This window comes from Neolamprologus multifasciatus, chromosome 9, assembly GCF_963576455.1.
Source record: "Neolamprologus multifasciatus chromosome 9, fNeoMul1.2, whole genome shotgun sequence".
Classification (NCBI taxonomy): Eukaryota; Metazoa; Chordata; class Actinopteri; order Cichliformes; family Cichlidae; genus Neolamprologus; species Neolamprologus multifasciatus.
In genome coordinates this window covers 14,107,290-14,123,677 of record NC_140447.1, presented here as the reverse complement: position 1 = coordinate 14,123,677, position 16,388 = coordinate 14,107,290, and the positions used below count along the sequence as shown (strand labels likewise).

At 40.4% G+C, this 16,388-nt stretch overlaps 1 long non-coding RNA gene across 4 annotated transcripts in view; it reads right to left on the bottom strand.

The window, feature by feature from the left end:
- LOC146511252 (uncharacterized) overlaps positions 1-15,204 on the bottom strand; it is a 161,325-nt gene extending 146,121 nt beyond the window's left edge. For all 4 annotated transcript variants that reach the window (XR_014876016.1, XR_014876018.1, XR_014876015.1 and 1 more), the window contains exons 1-2: positions 14,401-15,204; positions 9,778-9,879 (exon numbers count right to left, since the gene is read on the bottom strand). This is a non-coding gene — a long non-coding RNA (uncharacterized LOC146511252). The remainder of the gene's footprint in view (positions 1-9,777; positions 9,880-14,400) is intronic.
- Between the last annotated feature and the right edge of the window lie 1,184 nt (positions 15,205-16,388).

The following is a 16,388-nucleotide window of genomic DNA, read 5'->3' as shown; positions in this document are numbered from 1 at the left end:
AGAAACGTGGATACTGTGCAAGTGTGTGTGTGTGTTTGTGTGTGTGTATGGTTTGTCATCTGGCCCTAACTGCCCTACAATAACAAATGTTCCAGCCTTCTGATTGGGCAATTAAAGGCAGCAGGGGCGCTGTGTTGACGGGTGAAAGTGTGACATCCATCATCTGAAACAATCAGCGCCTACCAAGCAGCATGTGCTAGTGTGTGTATGTTTGTAAGCTATAGGCTCCTCAAACTACATCAAGCCCCCTGTGTCTCTATAATAACTCCATGAAATCAAACACACACCACCTTAATCCCAGGTGATGCACAGTAGCCAGTGGCATAAAAAAGAAGACCAAAAAAAAAAAATCAATAATGACCATGTGACCAAACCAGGAAATGCTTGAACAAAGGCCCAGGTAGGGAAACACTATAACAGCGTCTTCTAAAAAGCAAATTCAGCATAGCAAGGATATCTTTCCTTTGATTATGTAGTTTGCTTACCCTAATACCAGCAAGAAAGATCACATGAAGGCAGTTTAAATTAACACAGGGTTTAACAATCTAGCTACAAGCGTGTTCACATGAAAGGGGAAGCGTTAGCATCATCACAAACCATCACATGGATCAGCCTACTGGCAGTAGAGCAACTGATTTTACAAAGAAGAAAACAATATAATACCAGATTGGAAGCCCTTCTTTAAGACCGGAAAAGACCTACTATGTTAATAAAATTTTGCCTATTTCAAGGCAGGAAAGGTCTGGAAAAATGCTGAAGGTGTAAATTAACAACAATTTAAGACAGACGAAGAACACCTTACAGTCTCTAAATGTACAAACAGATGAGAATAACATGCTATCAAATGAGCATAGTCCACAAATGTAAAGTTGGATTGGACTCAGCTTGTAGCCAACCCTTGTAGTAATGGTTTTCTATAAAAAGCCCGGCCTGCACCCTGTATAATCAAGAATGCACTCTAGTTTGAGGTGAGCTGCCATCATGTCTGACACTGGGCACCATGAGGAACATCTGGGAAGAAAGGCTATGGTTGGGTATCTTTAGCTGAAATTTGCTCATTGATGAGGTTTAAAGGTCTGATTTTTAAAGAGTAACACAAACAGTGTTTTATTGTCCTTTTTCTTTCAGAGTTTCAAGTCTATCTTTGATCTGATCATCCCCATCCTTATTAAAATGCCTGAATTTGTTTGGTTAGAAATGTTCTTTGTTGTACATGTAACCCAACCCAGCAGTGATGTCACAGAGCCTGGAGGCCACTTGTATATCACTACAAGGTGAGAATTTCACCAGCTGTAGGTTTTTTGGGGGAGATGTTTAATTACTAACTTATATTAAAGAAATTACAGATTCAGCTGGCCTAAACTAAACACGGGTGATTGAAATAAAAATAATAACAAGTTTTGCTATGGCAGATATTTGTATCATTTTTAACTTCTTTTATTTTGTAATCTCCATAATTATGACATATTTACTCCTTTTTCTCAGGCTGAGGTTACAGTTACAGTATAATTTGTAAGCTTGTTGCTTGACCTCCCCTTTTGCTTTTCTCCTGTCGAGTTTTATACAACTCTATAAAACTAGTTCAACCAGGAACACTGATGTCACAGTCTGGAGAAAAAAAATAATGCCAACATGTTAAACATGTTTTTTGTTATAGTACCTTCTAAAGGTTGAGGGATTTGTAAAAAATAAAGTCACATACCATTAGGTCCATTTGATTACTGCTGAAAGCTGATGTGTGCTTGAACAGTGGGAGTGGGGGGGAAGTTCTTCTGGAAAAATAAAAATAAGTCACACAAGCTAATATTACTAATTTGACAAGTTTTATGTGTCTCTTTGGTATGCAAAAGAAGTACTATATTTAAAAACGCTGGTGTTTCAGCGCATATCCAAGAAGGACTTATACTTCCTGCAATGTAGAAATGAAGCTCAGTATCAAAGCAGAGCCTTAGTCTTAGCTGTTGATTGTCTAAGAGCATAATTAATGCAGCAACTAATCCAACATGCCATCTAGCCAACCCAGAAATGTCCAATCACATTTACCGTTTCAGCTCGGGTTTGAAGCCGCTCAAGAGTCCACAGCCGCGGAGCTTTCAGACCACTGAGTGAGGCACTAATCATGACACTATTAACTGAGAAAACATTGGGAATTAGTCAGATGAGGAAAAGTTGCTTTTCCACTGAGGTTTTGTTTAGTTAATTCCCTGTTGACAGCCAAGTGTGCCACTTGCCTTGAGAAAACTTACTTGAGAGGGAAAGATTACTTTTTATCCCTAATTAATGCAGCTTATTTGCATAGCCAAGTCATAATATATGCTAATGTGCATTTACAGTGGCGAGTGCTGCATAGACAGTTAATGTGGCCTAAATACGTCATTAAAATTATTATGGTGCATCTGCTACGTATATTTCTATTTCTGCACATGGGTTTCTCGGTCCCATACATTGACATATATACTTACAGCAATTAGAAACGTAAAACATGACTGAAATAATTTATGTTTTGTGGATGTGGTGGATGTGGTTGGGGAGAATGTAAATGCAGCTGACTGTCTGGGTGTGTGCGTGGTATTCAAGCCAATGATTTGCATGCTTGTGTGTGTGTGTGTGTGTGTGTGTGTGTGTGTGTGTGTGTGTGTGTGTGTGTGTGTGTGTGTGTGTGTATCTTAGCTGGACATCCTGCAAAAACAATCAAGAACTGAATGAAAAAAAATTCAAATGACATCCAGGCATCAGCGAAAGAACAACATCTGTGCGTTTATTTCTGCATGCCTAATGAACTGCCAAAGACAAGGAAGGAATATTTGTTCCAATCAAATGCAACATATGAGTCATGAGCAGGATGACACATCTCACATCAGCAGTTATCCGCACTACCATGTGGTCTTAGGACAGAGCAAAATCCCTAGCAGCTATCTACAGTAAAAGTTAATAATGTATTAACTGGACTTAGTTTCCAGTACCATTTAAGTACCAGTTAATATTATGCTAATTTATTAATGATAAATAATTTAGCATAATATTAACTGGTACTTAAATGGTACTGGAAACTATCTATACATCAATACAAACAATTCTGGCGAATAAGCGGTATGAATGTTGTCACGTGGTCTGTAATAATGCATTTTTGGTTTGCTTGAAGTTCACTTGGAGTCTTCTCTGTGTGAAAAGAAACCAAAGCATGAGTATAAGCTACAGGTTGACAAACTCATTAGCTGATTTGGAGCAGAGTAAACGAACTGTAGGTGTAAAACGCCCTTAGGGAAATGACACCAGTTGTTCAGTTTATGTGGTTCAGTTGAGCCTCTAATTGCGCATTAAAATAAACATAGCCTCATTAGTGTCCACAGCAAGCTGTTATATGTAGGCTATCACTGTGGAACGGCTTGTCAGAACTGAAAATGAGAGGACAATTGAGGAGTCCAGGAGTGTAATTCTACTACTTGGATTCTCAAGTTTAAGCCTATCACAAAGTTCATGTATGACTGTCCTAAGAATTATGTAAACTGTGCAACCAAACTTGTGGAAAAGACTGAAAATTCATAAAAACAAACATAAAAGAAAAAGATGGAACACAGAATTGCGAGTTGTTGATACCAAATTACTCGCCCTATTCATTCGTGTGTCTCGAATCTGACTGAAATGAAGCGGATGCAAGGACTATGATCTCTCCCTTCTCTCTGGTCATTTGCAAGCTTCACTTATCTTCCCCTGAGTGATTTCATTTGGCTTTGAGTGGCTTTGAGAGGAGAGTAGCACCAGATGAGACCAACTTAAAAACCAGGTTTCTCAAAATTTCCTTTCCCTCTTATGGATATTAAGTGCCGTGATCTCAAACAAGCGAGGCTCTCCCAAGTCACTGCAAATGGTGAAAAGCCGGAGCTTATATTTCTGTTTTACGCAAAGAAAGAAGAAAAGAAAGCGCTAGAGACAGGGAGAGCAGGAGATCCAGTATAAAAAACAATAAGCTCTTTCCTTTCAATCTGAGCTTTTCTGGTAATTAGGTTTGCCTAAAAGATGGGGAGACTGAATGGAAGATGATGGAGAGAGGAAAAGAACAGGCCTTTATTTTTAAGGGAGGGCGGTACAGCAGCTCAAGAATAACAGCCTGCCGTTTTCTCCTTAAGTGCTCTCTTGTTTGATTACCCCCTCCTCCACTTCTCTTCCTGGCTACAAGCAGGGTGCGCATTCCTGTAGCTTTTTGGTTTCGACAGAGGGTCTGAGCCACGGGGGGCAACGTGCATGCATCTGTGTACCTACAACCCAGAGTATACACACACACTCATGCCTGTGCATGCTTACCCAAAAACGTGACCGTACGTCCATAAAGTTTTCTGTTTTCACCCATGCGGCTAAGTTACAGACCATATTCCATCTTCAAAACACACAGTGGCACCATCAAATGAGTCACCCCTTTCATCTGCTTCTACTGCTCTCAGTTACTGCAGCTTCCGCCTTGCCTAATGGATTTTCAAATGCAGGTACACGATTTCTTTCAAGACTTGACAGGCATTTTCCTTTGTGTTTAGAGATGAGGATCAGGCCCTGAGTGGTTCGCTGTGACGGTGTTGTTGAAAGATTCCGCATACAGAGTAGAAGCATTTTCCCTGAACTTGTTTGAAAAGGCCAAATGTGAGACTTGTACATGTATTTTTCAACATGTGGCCAAACAAAATGAGCTAAAAGCAACTGAAATACTATCATTCTCCTGTGTTCGGGGCTTTGTATTTGTTCGTTCTGGGGTGTGTTCTCACATTGAGCGTATACTACTTTGTGAGTCAGAATGGGTTACTGCAATGGACTGTTTTAGATCTCAGGACAGGGCTGAGAGCCCATTCCAAAAATTTGGCATTAAAAAAATGAAAAAGCACAAAACATATTAAGAAACCCCAACAAAGGCCTCTCTATAAAAATTGAATATCGGCTAGTGCAGCTTATTTTTCTGCTTTTAAACAGGACCGCTGCCATTTTTGAAAATAAATAGAGCTGCAGCTCATTAATTAGATCCAAAAAGTAACAACTGTTTAGAATTTTCCACTTAGCTTAACTACAGTGAAAACCAGTATGTCCAATTTGTACATGCATTAGACTTAAGAGTGCAGACATGCCGCCGCCATCATTGACTGTGAATGTATAGGATGAAGCCATTATGGTCAGCATCAGATAAGCTGTGACAAGCTGACTCGAGGTGCCAAACTAGTGTTCTAACCTGGATGTAATTAACTCTGATTTCCAACTGCCCTCTCTGAGCCAGAAAGGCAATGTCTTCTAATTAACTAGAGAACACTGACAGCCTGGTGCCACCTCCATTTGGTCCCCACTTGAAACAAGTGCCATGTCCTGAGGGTTCCTGTCAGACCTAGTGCTCTGTGAACGGTGTGACATGTCCCTTCATGTCTCCATTCATCCCGCTCGCTAGCCCTCTCTCCCTCTCTCTCTCTTTCCTGACAACTATTTTCTTCTAATCATGCTCAGGAAACCAGAATGTGTTTGGCTGAAGGGGGAAACAGTCTGCGTCTATTGTACGTGCGTGTGTGTGTAATGAAGTGATGGAGACAGAGGAAGAGGTAGAGTGAGAGAGAGAGGAGGAATGACCAAGTGAGCAAATGAGTGTCAGAGAAAAGGAGAGAGAGATGTTCATAAGTCATCTTTTCTGTGTCGCCATACACTGTGCTTCATTATCTGCCTGGCCTGGAGAGTGATGTCTTCCTAAACCGGCACCGGTGCCAGCGGCCTGCCTCCACCACATCCACACTTACTGCAGCGCGCACCATGAAACCGCACAGACGCGCACATATAGGTGGAGGCAATTCGAATCCTTAGAGCTTGTTAATGAACGCAAACCAAGAAAGTTGCCATACAATATACATTTGATGATACACGATGAAACAAGGACAAAAAGCAGGGGGCTGTCACCTTTGAACTGGAGCTTACAAAAAGAAAATGCCAAGCATGTAGATGTCCATGAAACATAAACACAAAACTAATGAAATAAACAGATTTTTTCAAAATTCCATTAATTATAAAAAGGGTAATATGAGTTAATCCAGGACAAAGCTCAAAGAAAGATTGTTCAAGGTTTTTATGAAGCTAGAAGCGGAAAGAGATTACAGTGAGACTGACAGTGGTGTTTTGGGGCTCGTTTAAAGGGAAGTCTGGTATTAAAACAGCATTTACATAAAGTTCAGCCGCTGAGTGAATGCCTGTAAAGCTTTCAGAGCCTTTTTAGATTCCTGATCTGCTCCAGTTTAATAAATTCAGCTTTGAGAGAACTGACTAAGTAAGAGTTTTTAGCTGCATGTGTTCTCCACTGCTACGCTTCTAAAACGTGCACATTTCATAGATTTTACAACTTATCAGCCATCACAAAACAATCAAAGTATTTCGCTGACAAACTGTATATAAAGGACAGACTTCGCTATTGTGCTGTCACACTTATTTTGAAGCCTAAAGCTGAGCATTTTGGCCATCGCCATCGTTGTTCTTTGAAACCTTGTGATAACTGAGGGATGGATCTGACTGAGAAACCGAGAGACTCTGCTAGCTCATGCACTTGCAACCTGTGAAGTACAAGATCTAAATCATACACTGATAATTTACAAAATAAAAATCACGTGATATCAAATAATACATTAAATGGATATTGTATTATATTAAGGTTGTTTTCCTAAAGACTTCTATACAGTCAGATTTCTTTTTGCATCCAGAAGAGTCACCTACCAGCTACATGCAACCACTAAACTGCTGTTATTGCTAAATGATATCTCTAATCAGAAAATCTCACAATAGAAAGTCAAAGCATTTAGGTATGTAGACATGGTCAAGCTGATCTGCTGAAATTCACATTAAGCATTGGGAAATAAAGGCAAAAGCCAGCATAGCCCACAAAGCTGAGCAGGTCAGCCATAAGCCAAAAAGCTGTCATAGGGCCCTGGACAGCAGCTGACAAGATTATCAGTGCCAGACTAGCCTGTGATCTACTGGTGTTTTCATGAACTCTCTAGGGTTTACACAAAGTAATCATTTGGCTTTCCGGACAAAAACGACTTGCTGATAGCAGAGGTAAACAAGACAGGGAACAACACTGTCCAGAGCACACCGGACAATGTTGGCTAAGGGGGGGCGGGGGCTCCCCAAACTGAACAATGAAAGTTCTTTTGAGTTTCAGTCTCTGCTGCAGCGTTTGGATGATAGAGTCAGAATTTGGATGCATGGATTCATTTTGTCAACAATTCAGGCTGCGGGTGGTGGGGTAATGTTGTGGAATTTCTTGGCACACTTCATACCCCTCTGGTAGGTTTGCATTTCCAGTAGGAATGTTGATGATGAGTTAATAGCTGAAAACAATTCATAACTGCAAGATCAGTAAAGCCCAAACTTTGCTGTTGGTTTGTTTTTTCTGTACTTTATTCCACTTTTAAGAAGTATTTTTGACTTGACTTTGGCCGATGTTTGCACAGGCTTTTTAAAAAGGATGCTTGCTATTGTTTGACCAATCAGCACTTAATATTAGGACCAATTGCCATTTCTTTAAAGGAGAAATTAAAAAACAATCTTAAAACTAAAGTCTAAGAACTTTTATACACATATAAGGGATGTACTTCCTCCAGTAGTTGTCAGAAGTTTGAATCCCCTTCAGCCTCAAAGCACCTGAGGTGCAAGTGGAACGTGAGCGAAGATCCAATATGGATACAAAGTATAAAATCTGACATTGAGCAGTAGTGCAGTCTGGTATCTCCTAGCTGCTTTTCAAATAAAACAAAAATCTTTAAGCCACTCAACCACAGTTTAGATGCTTTTGAATCCAACATGCTTTTTTAAAACCCTCCCATAAACCTTGGGCAGCCTGTAATTTTCTCCACTTTTGTAACACAGAGCAAACTGACATTGCATTTTAAATTTAGCGGAAAGACTTTTGTCCTTCTCTGACAGCTGACTCCTGAAGTCCCCTCAATTACCCTTCACTAAACCTGGATTTACAGAAAGACATTTGTCACAAAACTGCAAAAACATCTTTCCAGAGCAAAAAGCATTTAGTGCGTTATGCTAAATCTCTGTGCCACGCCACAGGATCCATCTAGTAGTTTGAGGTGCATCATAACCGGCCTAATTGGACAGGTGTTTGCAAGCCATTATGATACTAAACCGTTGTGTCAGTAGAAGAGCCCAAAAACAGCACGATACCCCCAAAGACCTGCTGAAGGATTAATGCAGTGGTTTAGATGGGAGGGAAGGCTTTTACGTGTCAGAGTTGAGAGAAATTAAGATGGGGGAGAGAGAAACACAGAAAGAAAGAGATTAAAGAAGAGCAGCACTCACAGTGTGAGGTAAGCCACAGTCATCTCTTGTCAACCACCCCTGGTGGGAGTATGTACCCCACACGGAGAAACAGAGACAGACATTAACACTCCACTCAACCTCAAATGCCTCTTATTTATGGAAAAAACACGCAATAAACAGCAGCAAACTAACACTTGCTCCTTTCTGTAATTGTACCCCATCAAAAGTGTGATGCAAAATAACTCCTTTAAAGTAATTGCACAAACACTAATATATTAACTGTAAAATTATATTAGAGTTGCAGTTGTGCAGGTTTCATCTGACAGCATAAAGTTTTTAATAACAATATAAAGCCTCAGTTGAGCAATAGACACATTGCCCTGTGTTTCATTAGAGCCTACAAGTTAGGCCTAAAATAATACCAGAGTCAACCTGAAAGGGTGAAAGGTCAACTAGAAGATCAATGTTCTTCCCAAGGGTTATAAGCTTATCAGAGTACACAAATACACACTGGCAAACACACACACACACACACACACACAAAAGGCTTTCTTCACCTGTTATTGGATGAGGCGCACAAGCCTGGGGTGAGGCACTCAATGAATAGATCCTTATTGATTCCAGCTAAACGGTATGTACTGCAGGGCCAATTCAACCTCTCGACAACTCACTCATGCTACATCTACCCTACGAGCAACTAACCCCTACCGTGAACACACAAACACCAGAGCTGCGATCTTTAGTGCACCGCGCGCACGTACACACGGCGCAAACTCTCTCCCCACCACTCCAAGCTCTCTCCTAAATGACCTCGTGAAGTAGGGTGAGGCTCTTCACACATCTACCAACAGCGGTGGAAACTGAGCAAAATATCCCCTCATTGATCGCTTGACAGCACCCAAAGGTCAACAAGGCAGCGTTCGCAGCAGGCTGAATGGCCCCCATCAGATCCTGTTTGCAACCGATGAGATGGTGAGAAACTCTGTGTATTTGAATGAGATTAGCTAAAAGCTGGTGAGCAGTTTTCAAGCACTGGAGAGAGAGGTTTTTCCCTTTTGTTCCATTTTTTTCTGACTCGTGCCTGGTTTGTTTGTAAAAGTGTTTGTGTTTTTCGCCACAAACGAGTTCTAGTAACCAACAGATTTTCCTGTAACAGGAGGATTTCGACTAAATTATAGCATACTATGTATTCACAACTAATTCGATTTATGTGCTAAGCCATGACCCTGTTTTTTTTATTATCATTCAAAATTTGTTTTATCTAGATGATATATTACCAGCTATGAAATAAACTATTTAACTAAATATATTATTGAATATTATTATTACTGTTTGAATTAAGTATATTAGAAAACCAGAGCAGCTTGATTTGCTAAAAATGAGAGCGCTAGGTCTTGGGTGCATGAATCCCAAGTTCCTGCTACTGTTTGGGTTCCTAAAACAACAGCAACACACCATGCAAGAAAATTAATTTATTATAATTTATTTCATTCTTACCTAAATACATCTGCGATCTCGTGATGCTGCCATCACAATGACACTTGGACAACAAACGGGAGGAGGCAGAGCAACGCGACGTAATCTCACAGCACCCCGAATCTGCAGTCAGACAAAGAGTGTGTCACAAAATAACGCATTTCGAGATCAAAAAACAAAATGTTACTTCTATTAACACGAAGGTTGGAAGAAGGGGAAGACTAATGAGCTTCTATAATCCAAAATACAATAAATAAACATCAGAAGAGAGAAAAGAGAGCAGTGTTAGTAGTGTTACACCTACTTCAAATCAATTGACTGAAAAAGAAGATTCAAAGTACTATTTTTCCAGTTTTGAGATGTCAGCATAAGACAATGTTTTCCACCAGAACACCACTAACTCATTTTGTATTGCCTCGTCTGAATGAACCTTCCCCCTGATTGCTTCAATCTTCTCACTAGTGCACATTTGACTTTCCGCTTGGCTCGAAAACAATAAAACACACGCTGGTTAAAGCAAATTTCAAGGTCAGTAAATTACCAAAATATCAGAGTGCAGTCTATGCTGCCACCAACAAAACAGACCCCTTAAATATTCTGACATGTTGCTAAATTTCTTCCCTGTACTTCTTGATGCCTTCTGGTCCTTCCGCACGCATTTTGGAGGTGCGCTCATCCATCATTGATAACAAACGTTTAAAAAAAATAATCATCTGAATCCCAGGGAGGGATTAAAGACTCTTCTATTCACACACTAACTTATTTTGTCTGTTTGCATGTAAATGAAGGCAAATATGAGCCATAACTGGTTTTTAGAGCATTATCTTATCATAAGTTTTTGCATTAATATCCTCTTAATTTCACAATAAGTAATGTATATATCTGTACATGCCATGCACGTTGCTTTTATTCAGGTTTTGGCATTTAAATATTTTACAACTGATTCACATTTTTTTAAGTATTTAGAATTCATGATGTTTTTAAATTCTTTGTGTGCGTATCTATGTGTGTTTGTGTGTGCGACTATATGCTGGGACATCGGGGCATTCTGTGTTTTCATGTTATGTGTGCCACTAGGGTAATTAGGAATAGGAAGGAAAGAGTGATCAAAGTGAGCACTTTCCACCCTCCGTTTCAGTTCTGATAGGAGTGTGTGCCTGCATGCATGTGTGTCTATATATGTGTGCATGCTTGTGTGATGTACACTATGAGGCTTTGATGCTGTAAGCTCTGCCGGTTAATGTACTATGGATAAAAATACTACACCATGTAATCTGGCATTTATCCCTAGAGAGCAGAAGCCCAAAATATGACACATGTCAAGAGGAAGGAAAGGGGAGAAGAACGAATGCAAGCAGGGGGAGAAGTGGAGGAATAAAGGAGGTAAGAGACCAAGAGCCTGTGTTTCGTCTTCTACCCTGAGATGATTTAAAGGCTGACATTTATAAGACGTGTGCAAACTCTTCTCAGTAATTATTTGAAATTAATTCAGGACTATGAGAGAATAGAGACAACTAAGATGTACAGATTCCTCAAATACAGATGTGCATACTTGGTGCACTATAGGACAGCACTAAGGGGTTTATACATTTCTTTGTCTTTGGGCCAAACTAGGAACAAATTTGGGTATAATGCTTCATCCAAAACCTCAATTTATTTTAACACTAAGTTTGGGGAACATAGCCACCAATGTTACCTTTAAGCTGCGCGCGTGTGCAATTGCGCACTGCTGGCACAGTCTCTGCGCACAAAAAAAATCTAACCTGAATTGAAATTAAAATTGAAACTTTAACAATTCGGTATATAAGAATTTACATTCGTATATACCGAGCTAATCAATGTCGTTGACAGGCTATGACAAATTTAAATTCAAATTTTATGTGTCACACACACAACCATACACAACCATATACCTCATTTCACATGAGGTGAAATGCTTGTAGCTCTGCAATGCCCGACCATTAGATGATAGTGGTTTTACAGTATTTACAATTTACAGGTTATTACAACATTTACAGATTTAACTTTGACAGTAATTGACAGTAAAAATGTGCAAATAGCAGAAAGAGATTATAAATTATAGGAAGTGTGCATGAAGAAAAACCAGAGTGCGTGTGGTGATGTGATGTGTGTGGGAGAGTCCAGTCCTACACCTGGTTCAGGGCCCGAATAGCCTGGGGGAAGAAGCTCCTCCTCATTCTCTCTGTTTTGGCCTTAAGGGAGCGGAAGCGCTTCCCAGACCTCAACAGTGAGAAGAGTCCATTGTTGGGATGGGAGAGGTCCATCATAATCTTACTAGCTTTGGTCTTGCACCGCTTGGTGTAGATGGACAGCAAGTCAGGGAGCTCTGATTGAATGATGCGTTCGGCCGAGCGCACCACTCTTTGCAGATCTCGTCTGTCCTGCTTGATGCTGTTCCCAAACCAGGTGCAGATGTTTCCCGTCAGGACCCTCTCGATGGTGCAGGAGTAAAAGTTCTTGAGCACTCTCAGTGGCAGATGGAAGTCTCTAAGTCTTCTGAGGAAGAAGAGACGCTGACGGGCTTTCTTAACCAGGGTGTTGATGTGACAGGACCATGACAGGTCCTGAGTGATGTGGACACCCAGGTATCGGAAACTGTCCACTCTCTCCACTGGCGTGCCACTGATGATGAGGGGTTTGTAATTCCTCGCCTGCTTTATAGTGAAGCCCACAATCAGCTCCTTAGTCTTGCTGACGTTTAGGAGGAGGTTATTCTCCTGGCATTTCTCCAGCGTCCTTATGTGCCGACACCGGTGTTTTAACTAGCAAAGCGGCGTGGCTGATGTGGAGTGAAGCTTTGTTAATGACAACGTGTACAACCATTGGAAATGTGAGCAGGACAGACGGAACAATTGACGGAAAACGTGTGGACTTTATACCAGTTTTTAAATTGTGTTGATAGGCCACGTAAAAGTTATGATAAAATTACATGTAATGTTTGGTTTTCTTCCTGAATGCTATCGTTGTTTATATTTACTGCGGGAAGAAACGGTAAAAACTGTGTATTATAAGGAAAACGATCGAAACACTCTCCGCTCTTGAGCAAAAACAAAACCAAAAAAAAAACCCCACCCTTTCCTATTGGTCGAAAAATGTACCATGCCGACCAATCAAAAAATTATATGGCAACATGGCATTTAGTTGTTAAGAAACGGGAGGAAGTTTTAGGAGTGACGGCGGTGTTTTGAGATGTGAGAGATTTGAGACGTTTAGCGCAAATATTGTGTAGTTAGTGTGTAGTGTAGTCAATAATTTTGTTGTGTGTGTCAGAACAATGAGGCGACTGCTGAATGTTACAGGTGTTACAGCACTGATACATCTCCTGTTGTCAGGCCTGCAGGTATCAGGCTGTTGTTCTCCTTTATCTCATAGTGGACAGAAATTATTTTTTGGAGTGGCACAAATAATTTGTGTGGCATCAAATTTGATGCAGAACTGCTGATTGTTCTGTAAATAGTTTAAAATGTTTATTTAAAAAAACGCCTTGGCTGCATTTTTAGGTAAACAGCTGCAAAAAACTTTGTTGTTTGCAAAACTCAGTAAATTTTTTTGAGAAGTAACTATATAATTAATTGCCCAACATCGCTCATTATATACTGTATTTTGTAGACAGTGCTATGTCTGTGCTATTTTCATCTTCCACATTACAAACAATCATGCCAGCTCCTCATGGCAACACATTCACAAGTCATATGCAATGAGAATCTGAAGTGCAGGATATTTTCTGGGCACAATTAATACCAACTGAGATTCCTTTAGACACTTGCCTGAGTATTGCTGCTGACCTCCACAGACACCACATCTCTCTGTGGCAGAGCACCTTTGGGATGTGGTGAAATAGGAGATTCACATCATGGATGTGCTGCCAAAAAATCTGCACCAACTGTGTGGCATTGTGTCAGGCGGATGAAGTTATTTGAGGAATGTTTCCAGCAACTTGTTAATTGTTTGCCACAAACATTTATGATATTTCTTAACACAAAAAGGAGTCCAATCTGGTATTAAACAAGGTGTACATAATGAAGCATACAGTGCGTGTATAATAGTGCATGGATTCAAGTTAAAAGTGTTCTCAGTTTTCAGCAGTCACTGTCTTCAGCTGCATTTTTAATTTTAATAAAAAGCAACACATTTGTGCATAAACCCACCATGAAGACAAACATCTGTGCTATACTCACTTGCATAGGCCACATGCTGTTTTGGGACGACAACATTCAATTTCAGTGCAGACAGACACGAGTGTGAGTGTGTGAGTGTGTGTGTGTGTGTGTGTGTGTGTGTGTGCGGGGGGGGGGGGGGGGGGGGGTCAGCAGTCCGCACTGACAGAATCCACTAAACACCAGAAAACCTTTCACAGCGAGCCACGCTGCAGGATTTTCTCACACACACAAAAAAGCGGCTATTAGCCCGTTCGTTTAAGGCACAGTCCAGCTATTCCGCTAGAAATATATTCAAGACTAAAACCTCTGGAAAATACATCATTATATTTGTACTTAATAGCAAATGCAAGACACGTAAGAGTAGCTTATATATAAGTCAAAAATAGCAAGGCAACAATCTAGCTAACCATGAGTCGCGTGGAGTTTACATAGAGCACAGCAGAAAGCAGGCACAGGTCCTTACCTTACATGTAATTTACTTTGGTTTTTCATTGCAGCAGGATGTTCTTTGTAGCCAATCAAGTCTAAATGTAAAAAGTAGCTAATGACACCATCTAACATAACTTCCATCACTGGAACCTTTTATTTTCCAAAACATGTCATTCATAATGAAAGCAGCTAGCAACGTGAAGCAATGATCTCTTGAAAGCCTTTAACCTTGCAGGAAGTAAAAGAAGGGGGGGGGGGCATACAAAACGCAAAAAGTTTCAAAATTGATACAAAACTAATCACAGACACTCACTTTTCCGATATTAGAATATCCTGTGATCAATAAAGTAGTCTGATTTTGATTAAATGTCCAGGTCAATCTCCAGAGTTAAGAAGAAAGAGTGGATTGACATATTTTGGGAAAATATTATTGGCAGTTTCAAGAATTAGAAGGAGAATAAAGTCGATATCATTTCTGATAACAAGCTAAAATACAAACCATTGGATTACTATATATCTCTAAGTTAATGTATGCCCTGTTTGGGCCTGTTTGAAACTCATCAGCATTTAGGGTGGTGTCTTCTTCTTCTATCTGTTCACTTTAGGGATCACCCATCCTAGCATGCTCCTCTGTCACACCAATCATCCTTCACTACATCCACAAACCTTCTCTGTGGTTTTCCTCCTTCTTGTTTTTGTCCAGAGCATCTACTATCTCTTCTCTGCACATCTTCAAATCACATTGTCTCTCTTGTGCCCCAGAATTATTTTTATTTGAAGGAGGTTGTATGAAAAGTTGCCTGGTTTTCATACAAATGTAACAGTAGTTCATCTATCTCTTAACCTCTTAAGCCCCAAGCCTACCTGGTCTCCTGCTTTTTGCCCCCGTATCAGGGGGCGTTGGGGCTTAAGAGGTTAACAAGAAATAAAATTAGCACATTTAAATAAACTATTTTATTTATTTTATACAAAAATAGACTTATTTTTAAAAAGAATTTTAGCAATCTTATTTGTTACTGCTTTTTTTCTTTTCCTTTTATAAAGTCTGCTGCAACCATTACATCAATTTCCATCACACTCATTGAGATTCTCATTGAGCAGGGCAGAATAGGCAGGACTATGTTTCCAAATGGTGGCAGGCGAATAAATGAGTTTGGAGGTCTATCTTACCTAAGATGGAGGGGACAAGCCTTAATGAAGAGGGAAATGAGCAAACAAGTGTGTCAGCGAGTGAGACAGCTGTTTGAGGCAGCAAGTGTGTGCCTGAGCAAACAAGGGAGCGAGCGAGAGAGCCTCCACAGCGCTACCAATCAGGGATGGGAGAAGCAGATAGTTACAGGTAGGTGTGAAAACCATACGTCAATGGGCCCTAATTGAGCGCTTCTCCTTCATTCTGCACTTGCTACTGACACATCGCCCCTGGGCCTATTGGGAGAACACCAGCTTTCTGTCACATAGAAAACGGGAGCGACGGATGATACGAGGAGCAGAGGATGGTGCTTGTCATTTTTCCTTCACTAGATCCTCACACCCGGCCCCCGTGACTCACTGTAAGGCAGATGTTTCTCTAACTTTTAAAGAAAAGAAGTTCCCAACTCAGCTTTCTCTTAAACACTGCAAATGGCTGTAATAGAAATGTTCGTGGTAGAGTGGCACACTTGTGACAAAGAGCGACTGGTCAGAAGTATGCCACCTGAAAACCCAAGTCCCAGAGTGCACTGGGCAGTACTGGCAGGAATGTCAGCATGCATTAAAAGATCATTTTCAGATAGTGCAGCAGTTTTTGTACAAGCCACATGTTCGTAATAGAGCCCTAAATATCGAACTCAGTGACATCCCTTACTAATCTGAATGAAAATGAAAGTATTGTAGTAATAGCTGTCACCTTATTTATGCACTAATTCACCTTTGCCAAGCATTTGTCAAGGATTTCTTTGTCGTCACAGGTTAGACCACCAGCGGAGAAAAAATCCTCTTTGAACTGTAATTTGGTTACACAACCATAGCATAAGAGTTCACAGT